This window comes from Cheilinus undulatus, linkage group 9 (assembly GCF_018320785.1).
Source record: "Cheilinus undulatus linkage group 9, ASM1832078v1, whole genome shotgun sequence".
NCBI classification, from domain to species: Eukaryota; Metazoa; Chordata; class Actinopteri; order Labriformes; family Labridae; genus Cheilinus; species Cheilinus undulatus.
In genome coordinates this window covers 51,692,996-51,707,336 of record NC_054873.1, presented here as the reverse complement: position 1 = coordinate 51,707,336, position 14,341 = coordinate 51,692,996, and the positions used below count along the sequence as shown (strand labels likewise).

The 14,341-nt window shown below is 34.2% G+C and overlaps 1 protein-coding gene across 10 annotated transcripts in view; it reads right to left on the bottom strand.

The window, feature by feature from the left end:
• LOC121514889 (NACHT, LRR and PYD domains-containing protein 3-like) overlaps positions 1-7,946 on the bottom strand; it is a 76,880-nt gene extending 68,934 nt beyond the window's left edge. For 3 of the 10 annotated variants that reach the window (XM_041795291.1, XM_041795301.1, XM_041795298.1), the window contains exons 1-2: positions 6,949-7,946; positions 1,627-1,667 (exon numbers count right to left, since the gene is read on the bottom strand). The gene's annotated coding sequence lies outside the window, so the exon portion shown is untranslated. The remainder of the gene's footprint in view (positions 1-1,626; positions 1,668-6,948) is intronic. The other 7 variants (XM_041795299.1, XM_041795294.1, XM_041795293.1 and 4 more) reach the window with 3 other exon arrangements.
• Between the last annotated feature and the right edge of the window lie 6,395 nt (positions 7,947-14,341).

The window sequence follows — 14,341 nt, the reverse complement described above, 5'->3', positions numbered from 1 at the left end:
ACCTGTGAGTAGGCAGAACTAAATACTACACATGTATGCACAAACTGTTTTAATTTCTTTTGATACCATCCTCAGTATCTATGTTGAATGATGCTCTAGTTGCTTTCACCCTATTATCAGAGACAGAGGACACACAGGGGGAGGTGAACACGGTACAGACAAACTCATTTTTATAGCCGAGGTTGTTTACTGATATTTACTGCCATGTCAATCTTTTATCTTTTACATTTATTATATTTCTATTTGTTATAGCTTTTACTTAATCCATCATTTGTCATTTTCCTGGTAGTCCTGGTGTACCATGATAAAAACGTTTCCTTCATTCTTTTATTTAACTATCCGCTATTTTGACATTTATATAAAAACAGATTTATGTACACATTTTCTCTAATTTTGTTTTCCAACATTATCTGGATTTTCATTTAGATACGATGATATGTACACAAAATGCAACATCCTGTTCTTTCAAATAAATAAAAGTTTAACTAGAATGGCCGTCTGAGGCGGCAAACCCACGCCTAAGCAGCACCACCGAGGAACTCACACTCCCATTGATTACCACGGTGTTCAAAATTTCAAAGTCCGAGGGAAACCAAACGGGTGTGCGGATCATCACCAAAATCTAATCGATTCTCAAGTTATCTTGTACACGTACAAACAAAGAAACAAACAAAGATACGGAACCCTTTACATAACCCCCAGCCAAATTCATCAGCGTGGGTAACAACAAATTTAGGATGAGTACATGTCCAAGTCTTAACATTAGACAAAATGTCTATGTGCTGTACTGTGTATGAAACCAATTGGTTTGAATCATAATCACCTCGGGATTTACTTGCAACCCTCAGAAAGAGAATTGAACAGTAAAAGACTCATGTCTTTAGATGAAAGGACATGAATCTACACCAAACAACCACCCAGCTCTGGTGACCATGAATCTAAACCAAACAACCACCCAGCTCTGGTGACCATGAATCTAAACCAAACAACCACCCAGCTCTGGTGACCATGAATCTAAACCAAACAACCACCCAGCTCTGGTGACCATGAATCTAAACCAAACAACCACCCAGCTCTGGTGACCATGAATCTACACCAAACAACCACCCAGCTCTGGTGACCATGAATCTAAACCAAACAACCACCCAGCTCTGGTGACCATGAATCTAAACCAAACAACCACCCAGCTCTGGTGACCATGAATCTACTGTGCACATGTGCTGTAACGTGTTTCTGCTCTCCTCCTGAGCGGCTTCAGACAGAGTTTACTTTACCAACTTGCTCCACTGATGGTGAACAATGACTGACAAGAGAGCGACTGTAGACATCACCTGATGGCGTTTACTCCTCAGCAGAGGTAAACATCCTCTACATCCTTAGTTTAGGAGCTCTAACTGGGATGGGATTACCCTGATGATGTGAAATACTTCCCACACCACAGGCATGAGAAATAGTCTTCCTGGCTGACACACTGAAATAAAAACATCTTCTTTCTGATGGTTTCATTTGTGTTTGTCTATCACACAGAGATAATGCTGAGGAACAGAAAGTTCCAGTAAAGACAGCTGAGGAATGAGGTGAGGAGTAGTACAGGTGTGTGGTAGAGAAGAAGGGAATGTCACCCACCTTAACAACAGGCAGCCTCTGCACTGGCTGAAGAAAGCGACCTGCACAGACAAACAAAAAAGACTGAACACTTTCAGATACGGTCCTGTACGAGCCCAGCCTGGCCCACAGGAAAAACACAGATTTATAAATATCAACACCAGGCCTGCAGGTTTGTGCTTCAGGTCAGTGTAACACCCTCTCCTTCATCCACTCTCTTGGTGCGGTGGTGAAAACATCGAGTTTCTGAGCTGTTCTTCTTTACTTTAGTCCTCCATCACTGACAGTTTTACTGAGGAGGATGAAGAAGAGCGGGCGCTTCCCACCAGTGGAGAACAATGATGAGTTCAAGAGCGTTGGAATAAAGAGAATCTCAGCACAGAGTTCCCAACCATTGTGTTCAACTTCTTCTGAGTCTATCCTGGAGGAGTTTTTCTTGGTGTCAAAGGTCATTTTAAGGTTGTTAGTACTCAGCAGACAGGCGGGTGTTGGTCTGCCATCTTTTTAGCCACACTGGTGTTTGGTTTATCTAGTGACCCTGATAATACTGACTTTAGAGGAGATTGTCTTTAATTTTCTTTATATATTTTTCATTTAATATAAATTACAAACAGTGGTTCTAACCTCAACAACAGCACACATTTGACTAAGTCACCATTTAACACAGTCACTGTTTGAACCGTAACACCTGTCAGGCTGCTGCTAACTCAGAGCTGTGATAGTTTTTGACAAAATTCTTTAATGTTAAAGCCTGAAGGGTGTAGCCCGTCTACCAAGTTAAATGCATAGAAAGGGGCCCTGAGTTCTTTAGTCTTATTTATTTAGGGAGAGTCACTCAGATTAACTCAGTAAAATTATTAATTTTGGGGAACGGGAACTTTCTCAGTCTCTAAACTTAAACTCAGAAAGACCTTAGCTTATATCGCTGTGAAGGACCTCAAAATCTTGTGAAATTACTTGAACGTAATAAAAATAAACTGCAACTTTCAAATTAAGTAAGTTCTTACTTTAATTTAGAAATATTAAGTTTTAAAAAAAGTCACCTTTAAACTTAAAAATGTTACCAGTTTTGTTCACAAAATAAACCTGTTGTCAAAACACACACCTTCAAGCAACCCTATACTAAGCCAGCAGGATAAAATGTGCTAAACTAGATAAAAATGCAATTTCAGCTGAAATTGCATGGGGATGCTGAGAGCTGTACTGTGGTACAACTGCTGAAAATAGCTGAAAAAGCAAAAATAGCTTAAGATAGCATAAATGCCATAAAAGTAGCTGAAAATGGCATTCAGTTGCTAAAAAATGTTTGAAATAGCTGAAAGTAGCCTATAATAGCTGCAAATAGCTCAAGAATAGCTGTGAGTAGCCTTAAAATAGCTGAAAATAGCATAAAAATAGCTGAAATTGACATTCAATGGCTGAAAATGCATAAAAATCATATCAAATCATAGCTCAAAATATAGAATTTAGTTAACACCAAAAATGAACACTGCCTTATTGACAGAGTAGCCTCTTGAGTCTGAAGGCTGAAGGTATGTGAGATTGTGCTAAAGATGGTGGAGATATTGTTCACAGCAGTGTTACTCTATGGAGCTATATTTGTTGCAAAAGTATTTGTGAATGCGTACAAAATCTGCGCACAAATCCACAAATGCGTGTACAGATCTGCAAATCCATGTAAAGATTTGCATATGTGTGCAAAGTTTTGAAAATTTGTACAAAGATCCACAAATGCGTGCACTAATCTGCAAATATGTAGACCAATTTGTAGTTGTGGACTTAGTTCATTTTGGTTCAGAATCTGCCTCTCAATTGGCTGTCATACACACGTGACTTTTGCAACACTTGTACCGCGCATGATTTGTACTGAGATCTGTAAGCGTGTGCTTGGATCTGTAAGCGTAGAGCCTGGATCTTTGCCCTCAGTGAAGGCTCACAGGCAAGGCTGCCTTTCTCATCAGATAGGCCTCACACAGGAGGCAGCAGTTAAGACTTAGTAATGGCTCTATATAACGTAGTGTAATTAGATATCAGTGTTGGTCGGTGCCGTTCAGCTCCGTGCAAGACCGACAATCTTTCTCTTCCCCTGTTATTCATATAAATATAAATGTTACAGACCACTCTATCGATCTTACTGCTAACATCACCCGGCTCATACAATGTCATAACGGCGATTTCTGTTAAATACGACATAATGAACCCCCTGTCTTGTAGAGATGTCAATTCAACCACCGCTGTGATACGACTTTGGAGATAAGGAAGTCATTATAATAATAATAATAATAATAATAATGATAAAATAACAGTATAATAAGATAACATTTCTCATTTCACACTGACATTATATAGAGCCATTACTAAGTCTTAACTGCTGCCTCCTGTGTGAGGCCTATCTGATGAGAAAGGCAGCCTTGCCTGTGAGCCTTCACTGAGGGCAAAGATCCAGGCTCTACGCTTACAGATCCAAGCACACGCTTACAGATCTCAGTACAAATCATGCGCGGTACAAGTGTTGCAAAAGTCACGTGTGTATGACAGCCAATTGAGAGGCAGATTCTGAACCAAAATGAACTAAGTCCACAACTACAAATTGGTCTACATATTTGCAGATTAGTGCACGCATTTGCAGATTTGTGTGCAGATCTTTGTACACATTTGCAAATACTTTTGCAACAAATATAGCTCCATATTACTCAACCCTAAGTCAAATCGTTACAAAATACCTTTGCAATAGCCACAATCTAAGTGGTGAAGCAAAAACAGCTTAAAGTACAGTAACAATAAGTTAAAGGTGGCAAAAATGGTCAAAAAGCAACAAAAATGGGTGCAAAGGGGTGAGAATGGGGACAAAAAGTGGATAAAGTGTCATTAGAAAAAAATGAGTGAGAAGTGGCAAAAAATAATGAGTTAAGGGTGTCATGAAATGGTCCAAATGTTGCAAAAATGAGTGAAAAGTGACAAAAATGGGCAAAAATAAGAAACAAGTGGTATTTAGTAGCAAAAGGTAGCTGAAATGAGTGAAAATTTGGAGAAAAAGGGCAAAAATGGGATATAGTGGCAAAAAGAGACAGCAAGTGGTATTTAGGTAATGACAAAAGGTTGCTTAAATAGGTGAACATTTGGGGGAAAATATGGTGAAAGGGGCAAAAAATGAGATAGAAGTGTCAAAAATGGGGGAAAAAAGTAGCAAAAAATGGTGAAAAAAAGGGCAAAAAAGTTTATCCCATAAAACTATTGACCCCCATTGTAAACATCTGAGAGAGCTCAAATATTCATAAAGTTTGATCAGTGATTATTGGAAATCTGTTAAGTATATCAATAATATGAATCAGTTCTAAGTAGCTGAAGAGTTTGTCTACGTTTTAAAGCAAAAATGAAGTCTGTATGTGAAAGTGAGTGGAAGTTAACTTGTGACAATACAAAAACTCATCAATTTAAACATGTTCAGTCTACATACTATCAGTTTGCAGGGGGTTTTGCATTTGAACGGTATAGGCTACAGAGAAATGAATAATAAACGTTCTCTGTTTAGATGATAGCATGTTAAATAGGCTATATCTGATTCCTCAATCAGGAAAAAACTAAACCTGAAAACGTTGCTTTTCTGTGCTATTAAAGTGTCGGTTATTGTAGAGACATTAGAAATATTGCAGCTTAAAAGAGCACCTTTCTCCAAATCATCCTGAGTACTTGTTATTTAGCCCCTAAAAATCAGTAGGCTAATCCCAAATGGGCTCGTTCAGACCGCTGTCAGCTGTGCTGGTCAGATTAACCTGTGACCCAATGTTTCAACCCCGTCATGAATTTAAGTCCTGATACCGATGTCTGAAGTATTCATAATGATTGTGTAAACATTTGAAAATGTGTACTGACTCTGAGACTGTTAGTATGAGGGACATGTGCTTTATCTATGGTTGATCATCTCTTTCCCTGTCATTTTCAGGGCGAGCACACCACCTGAACCAACTTCTTCCATGAGGACTACATCCCAAATAAATGCATGCACTGAAGAATGAGAATAATAAAATCCACATTCAACACCTTCATTCAATAGTAGATTTAATAAACAAATAAACCTGTTAAATCAATAGTAGATTTAATAAACAAATAAACCTGTTTAATCAATAGTAGATTTAATAAACAAATAAACCTGTTTAATCAATAGTAGATTTAATAAACAAATAAAGCTGTTTAATCAATAGTAGATTTAATAAACAAATAAACCTGTTTAATCAATAGTAGATTTAATAAACAAATAAACCTGTTTAATCAATAGTAGATTTAATAAACAAATAAAGCTGTTTAATCAATAGTAGATTTAATAAACAAATAAACCTGTTTAATCAATAGTAGATTTAATAAACAAATAAAGCTGTTTAATCAATAGTAGATTTAATAAACAAATAAACCTGTTTAATCAATAGTAGATTTAATAAACAAATAAACCTGTTTAATCAATAGTAGATTTAATAAACAAATAAAGCTGTTTAATCAATAGTAGATTTAATAAACAAATAAACCTGTTTAATCAATAGTAGATTTAATAAACAAATAAACCTGTTTAATCAATAGTAGATTTAATAAACAAATAAACCTGTTTAATCAATAGTAGATTTAATAAACAAATAAAGCTGTTTAATCAATAGTAGATTTAATAAACAAATAAAGCTGTTTAATCAATAGTAGATTTAATAAACAAATAAAGCTGTTTAATCAATAGTAGATTTAATAAACAAATAAAGCTGTTTAATCAATAGTAGATTTAATAACTAATAAACCTGTTTAATCAATAGTAGATTTAATAAACAAATAAAGCTGTTTAATCAATAGTAGATTTAATAACTAATAAACCTGTTTAATCAATAGTAGATTTAATAACAAATAAAGCTGTTTAATCAATAGTAGATTTAATAACTAATAAACCTGTTTAATCAATAGTAGATTTAATAACAAATAAAGCTGTTTAATCAATAGTAGATTTAATAACAAATAAAGCTGTTTAATCAATAGTAGATTTAATAACAAATAAACCTGTTTAATCAATAGTAGATTTAATAAACAAATAAACCTGTTTAATCAATAGTAGATTTAATAACAAATAAACCTGTTTAATCAATAGTAGATTTAATAACTAATAAACCTGTTTAATCAATAGTAGATTTAATAACTAATAAACCTGTTTAATCAATAGTAGATTTAATAACTAATAAACCCCGAGCATCTGCTCTGACTGTCTCCAGGTAACATGGCATTCAGGCCTGTATTGCTGCTTGCCTGTGAAGGCCCCAGAAACACAGCGGTCGCTTCTCTCACAATGAGCAACAGGAGAAATCAGATCAGTACCTTTCCAGACAGGTGTGGTCCACAGAGAGGGGACTCAAGCGTGACCCTCCACCGGATTCAGAATCAGCAGGCAGAGTCGAGCGTCCAGCGATTTTCCAGCGTGGCCAGAGGAACCCTGAGCATCCAGGGCTAGCTCAGAGCGCTATCTGGTTGTCGTCTCTTGTTTCCAGACTGAAAACAACCAAAAAAGGGTCACACAGTCCAGACGAAGCTACTGAATCCAGCTGAGTTAGCCTGCAGCTGCATCAGGTTTCCCTCTCCTCCCTGTGTTAACGAGCAGCTAATAAAGTCCTCAAACGTTTCAAAACTCTGAACTAAGTTCTGTTACCAGGCTGGTCTTCTGGCAGATTATCTGGAAAATAATCTAGAACAGTCTAGAACATCAGCTCCTGAAAAACTCCGCTCAGACAAAGACTCCTGCGTCATCTGTTAAGTTTCACTTTTGCTCTCTCTCCTCTCAGAGATCACTGCATGCAAATCATGAGAGCCAATCAGCACTCACTACGAAGATCTCTCTTAGAAAAACACTTTAACATTTCCAACAGAATAATGAAATAAAGTACACTAAAGCCTTTTTAAACTCCCTGTGAACTTTACCATTTTAACACATATTCACCATTATAATTCCTGTTTTTAACCCTTAAATGGGCAGGCACACACACATATTTTGGAAAATTAATCAACTGCTATTTTATAATGTATCTAGGCTATAATAACACTTACATGATTTTTTTCAAAATATGATCTTTATTTTCAGTTTTACCCTCTGTATCTCCACAGAAACATTGTCCATTTAGGGTATAAATTTAAAATTTTCAATTTTTAAAATATTTATTTTTTTAGCTTTTAAAACTTATTAAAGACAATTATTTAGCTACTCTTTCAAATCTTGCACACAACTTTCTGAAAAAACCTGAACAACTGATGATGACTCACATCAGTATGTACTGAGCGCTGGAAACAAGTCTCTAAACAAGGAGCTAACTAACACGTAAACACAAACTCACAGATGTACAAACACATCTCACTCCTGCTCTGACTGTAACATCTCCCTCTGGAGCTTTACACTAACAACATCCTGTCAGCCATGGAGGCCGAGGAAACAGCTGCCAGCATTTTGACCAGTGATAATGCACTTTTGACACATGGTAGACGTCTGTCCATGCTGCCACTCTCTGCATCAACCTTTCACTGACAGAACAGGGAAGTGGGCAGTCCTGCCATGTCTCATATCCTCCACAGGCCCGGGGACTTCTGGCGGTTTGATTACTTTTAGTGGTTTTCATGTTCTAGCCATTCTCACACTGGCCCTGTGTATATAATTCACCGTCTTCATCTGCTGTGCTAGTTCCCTCATCTGAATCTGATGAATCATCAGATGGCTAAGCTACAGATGTCGCCACTCTTTCTCTTGCAACGTAAAGGGAGGTTGCATAGCGTTGAATAGTCAGGAACAGTGCCCACGACTGGAATCAAGACAACAGAGTAAAAAAACAACAACAAATAAACAAACAAAAACAAATATTTACATATAAAAAATCTCCTGCAACACAATTAGCTATGACACCAAACTGTTAAAGATTATATAGCCAAGATTTCAAGAACCATTATTTTGTGTACAAAAAAACACAATATCTACTACTGCACTGAAAAATAAAGCTGTTTAATCAATAGTAGATTTAATAAACAAATAAAGCTGTTTAATCAATAGTAGATTTAATAAACAAATAAAGCTGTTTAATCAATAGTTAGAGTTAATAAACAAATAAAGCTGTTTAATCAATAGTTAGATTTAATAAACAAATAAAGCTGTTTAATCAATAGTAGATTTAATAAACAAATAAAGCTGTTTAATCAATAGTAGATTTAATAAACAAATAAAGCTGTTTAATCAATAGTTAGATTTAATAAACAAATAAAGCTGTTTAATCAATAGTAGATTTAATAAACAAATAAAGCTGTTTAATCAATAGTAGATTTAATAAACAAATAAACCTGTTTAATCAATAGTAGATTTAATAAACAAATAAAGCTGTTTAATCAATAGTAGATTTAATAAACAAATAAAGCTGTTTAATCAATAGTAGATTTAATAAACAAATAAAGCTGTTTAATCAATAGTAGATTTAATAAACAAATAAAGCTGTTTAATCAATAGTAGATTTAATAAACAAATAAAGCTGTTTAATCAATAGTAGATTTAATAACAAATAAAGCTGTTTAATCAATAGTAGATTTAATAAACAAATAAAGCTGTTTAATCAATAGTAGATTTAATAAACAAATAAAGCTGTTTAATCAATAGTAGATTTAATAAACAAATAAAGCTGTTTAATCAATAGTAGATTTAATAAACAAATAAAGCTGTTTAATCAATAGTAGATTTAATAAACAAATAAAGCTGTTTAATCAATAGTAGATTTAATAAACAAATAAAGCTGTTTAATCAATAGTAGATTTAATAAACAAATAAAGCTGTTTAATCAATAGTAGATTTAATAAACAAATAAACCTGTTTAATCAATAGTAGATTTAATAAACATATAAACCTGTTTAATCAATAGTAGATTTAATAAACAAATAAACCTGTTTAATCAATAGTAGATTTAATAACAAATAAACCTGTTTAATCAATAGTAGATTTAATAAACAAATAAAGCTGTTTAATCAATAGTAGATTTAATAAACAAATAAACCTGTTTAATCAATAGTAGATTTAATAACAAATAAAGCTGTTTAATCAATAGTAGATTTAATAAACAAATAAACCTGTTTAATCAATAGTAGATTTAATAACAAATAAAGCTGTTTAATCAATAGTAGATTTAATAAACAAATAAAGCTGTTTAATCAATAGTAGATTTAATAAACAAATAAACCTGTTTAATCAATAGTAGATTTAATAAACAAATAAAGCTGTTTAATCAATAGTAGATTTAATAACAAATAAACCTGTTTAATCAATAGTAGATTTAATAACAAATAAAGCTGTTTAATCAATAGTAGATTTAATAACAAATAAACCTGTTTAATCAATAGTAGATTTAATAAACAAATAAAGCTGTTTAATCAATAGTAGATTTAATAAACAAATAAAGCTGTTTAATCAATAGTAGATTTAATAACTAATAAACCTGTTTAATCAATAGTAGATTTAATAAACAAATAAAGCTGTTTAATCAATAGTAGATTTAATAACAAATAAACCTGTTTAATCAATAGTAGATTTAATAACAAATAAACCTGTTTAATCAATAGTAGATTTAATAACAAATAAACCTGTTTAATCAATAGTAGATTTAATAAACAAATAAAGCTGTTTAATCAATAGTAGATTTAATAAACAAATAAAGCTGTTTAATCAATAGTAGATTTAATAACTAATAAACCTGTTTAATCAATAGTAGATTTAATAAACAAATAAAGCTGTTTAATCAATAGTAGATTTAATAACTAATAAACCTGTTTAATCAATAGTAGATTTAATAACAAATAAAGCTGTTAAATCAATAGTAGATTTAATAAACAAATAAACCTGTTTAATCAATAGTAGATTTAATAACAAATAAAGCTGTTTAATCAATAGTAGATTTAATAAACAAATAAAGCTGTTTAATCAATAGTAGATTTAATAACAAATAAAGCTGTTTAATCAATAGTAGATTTAATAACAAATAAAGCTGTTTAATCAATAGTAGATTTAATAAACAAATAAAGCTGTTTAATCAATAGTAGATTTAATAACAAATAAAGCTGTTTAATCAATAGTAGATTTAATAACAAATAAAGCTGTTTAATCAATAGTAGATTTAATAACAAATAAAGCTGTTTAATCAATAGTAGATTTAATAACAAATAAAGCTGTTCCCCAGACAGGAACTGAACAATAACTTCTGGAGCATACAGAGTGACTGAGCCGTCACTGAAAAACTCATCGGCCAATAGGGATATGCCCCAGGAAAGCCCGCCCACACATGAGACCAAAAACTCAGAGAGAGAAAAACAGGAAGTGCAAACAAAAAGACAGATGTTCAAAATTCAAAGACTAATTATTTGGTTGCTATTTCAAATTTGTTTTCCTGATGCGAACGTTTGTTTTTTTTTTTGCTTGGATCACATTTTATTTTTTCACAGTGCAAAACTACTCACCAGAAACTCTTTCAACAGTTTGTCTACGTCTTCCCCAAGGTAGACAGTTAGGCCCTTCAGCAGACACTTCCTGTTTCAGAGTCACCTCAGGGCTCTACAGGTGAGAGCAGAACCGTCACACACACACACACACACACACACACACACACACACACACAAGATTCTCAGTGAAATGTAGTTGGAAATGTACAAAGAATGCTCTAACTAGGCGCATTATTAAAATGATCAGGGTTAGTATTAAAATGGACCCTAACCCAGAAGTATTTACATCAGTATTTACCTCCATGTGGCCCATCCTGGATGTGTCCAGTCTGCCTCTGTCTCTAGTGTTTAAATCTAAATTCAGTCTGATCTCCTCTTTAAGTCTGGAGCAGAGCTGCCAGGCTCCACCATGTTGGTTTTTACACAGAGAAGTCACTGACTGCAAACTCTTGTTGTTAAATAAATGAAAAGAAGTAGATTTAAAACATTATTTTAGTTTAAGTCCATGAAGTATAATGACTCTGAAGCCTGTAATGTTTATAATGTGGTATTAACAGTCACATTGATAGTACATACAGCGTGGTGCTTTATTGTGTATCTGTCCCTCCATCATACACTCCTGTCTGTCTGTGAGCTGTCTACTATAGACACACACCTATGCAGATAAAAGGTGGTGTATAACGCCACCTGCTGGTCAGACTGAGAGCAGACAGGGACTGATGTTAGTGTGAAAGCAGGCTGAGGGGAGATGGTGCAGTTTAAATCACTGAGTCTGACGTGAAAGAACCCTAAATCATGACAGTTACTAAAGTTCCTCCCTCTACAACCAGACTACAATAATAGTGAAATATCCCTTTAAGACACACATTTAACTCTGTCTAGTTATTAGAACACCAACAGCACAACAGGAACCACTACTGATATATAAATATATAAATATATATGCTCTATTGACAGGGACGAATATTACCAAGGGACCTCTGGTAAACTGTAATAATCTCACAGTCTGTGATTTTAATCCTGACTGAATGAACCATGTCTGTAATTAGCAGGTTAATCATTCCAGGACTGATTAACGACCATATTTGATCACACACAGGTCCACAGGTGATTCTAACCCTATGAATATAAGAATAAACAGACATCTCTGTAAATAAGGGGGAACAGTCTGATTAAAAATGAAGCAGTAGTTACTGAAGTTTCATTTCTCTTATACCAACCACAGCTGGCACTAAAACACACCTGAACCCTGGATTATCTGATAAAGGCTAACAGTGATTTCTCTATAAAGCTCTGAGCTTTTGTGTGGAATAATTTTGATTTTCTCCATCTTAAACAGGATCATTTGGACTTCTTAAAGCTCAGCCTTGACTTTGAACAGGAATTAATTTCAACCACAAATGAAGTCCAAAATCAACCAAAAAATCCTAAAATTCCAAAGAAACTTCCTAAAATATCTGTGAAAAGTTCTAAAAATACATTACCATCATTTTAGTTTTTTATTATTAAAGTGTTGCATTCTCACAGAAACTTCCCTTAAACATACAAATATATTTCCCAAAATTCCATGAAAAATGATGAAAAATTCCCCCAAATATGCCAACTAATTCCCTGAAAATTCCATTAAATTCTAACATTTTAAAGGGCATCTCATTTCACAATTCCCAATCAAATTCCTCCAATTAAAAAAATCGATATTCCAACTTTTCCTGAACATGCCTAAAAGTTTCCCCAGATAAGTCAAATAAAATTTCCCAAAAATGACCAACAAATTTCCTGAATTTACACAAAATAACAATCCTCAAACAATTCTCCGTATATCCCCCCAAAAATCCTAATTTTTCATGCAAATATTCAAACGTTTTAATGCAACAATTCTTTAAAAAGACACTCCCAAAAATTTACAAAAATATACACATTTTTACATAATAAATTCTGGAAATGTTTCAAGATATATTCCAAAAATTCACCACAGAAATTCCTGAAAATGTGATAGCAAATTCTCCCAGAACTTCAGATGAATAACTTAAACTTCAGTGGGCAGTATTTTCAGTATTTTCTCAAGAATTCTACTAACAGAGAATTACAATTATGTTGAAGGCCAGGAGGTAATGTCCTCATCAGATTAACTAACTCAGTCTAGCTCTGTTTAATCTGACAGGAGAGAGTTAGTGAGCAGAGCTGACTGCCTCTACAGATTAACGCTAACATCATCAGATTAACTAACTCAGTCTAGCTCTGTTTAATCTGACAGGAGAGAGTTAGTGAGCAGAGCTGACTGCCTCTATAGATTAACGCTAACATCATCAGATTAACTAACTCAGTCTAGCTCTGTTTAATCTGACAGGAGAGAGTTAGTGAGCAGAGCTGACTGCCTCTATAGATTAACGCTAACATCATCATGTCACGGTGCTACCCCGTGCCCTCTAAACTGAGTAAAGCATGCATGCATTAATGCAACACAGCCTTTCTTTCAATTCATCAAGCCGGCTGAGAGGCCTGTGTCATGTTAGCATAGCATTGCTAGCAAACAGCTACTTAGTTTAAAAAGCTCTTTCTGACAAACTAAAACATTTTAAACTGATTCAATTATTACTGGTTAAAGTCAAATAAACAGACATGGATGTTGTTCTAAGCCAAAACACATTTATTTATAGCTAGGGACGTCAAAGTGATATGTTTGTTCACCCACTGCTCCATGTGCCTTCTTGTGCTTAGCTTCTGAAACCAGGAAGTGGCAAACACAGTAGAAGCCCGCCATTGGCTTATATACAGGTGTGCTGGGTAGAAGGCACCAAGTGTGGTAGAGTTGGAGGGGTGTTTTTATGGCAAACAGAAGGAAATGTCTTGTTTTAAATTAAATGTGAACATGTAACTTACCTGTGATATTGTGTATGATGATATGAATTTGTTTGGAAAATGTTTATTCATTTTGCAGTCATTTATTGTGTTTAGTAGAGTTAATTGATTTCAGCTTAGTCCTTTGACATTGGCACCTTCCCCTCACTCCTATATAAGAGGAGGCTGAGGCCTTGTGAGGGTGTTGGTGGTTGGTGTCAGAGCTGTTAGGTTGTGAGAGCCGTTTAAAGTGAGCTGCAACAGAGCATTGTGTAGAGCTCAGTCTTCTTTTATTTTCACATTTTTCCTCTTTTGCAAGTTTTTAGCATTATTTTTCTCCAGGCCTGCCCTGTAAATACCACTGCACATTTTTCACTGTAAATAAATTCACTTGGACTGCATTTTTTTGGAACCTTTGACTCCT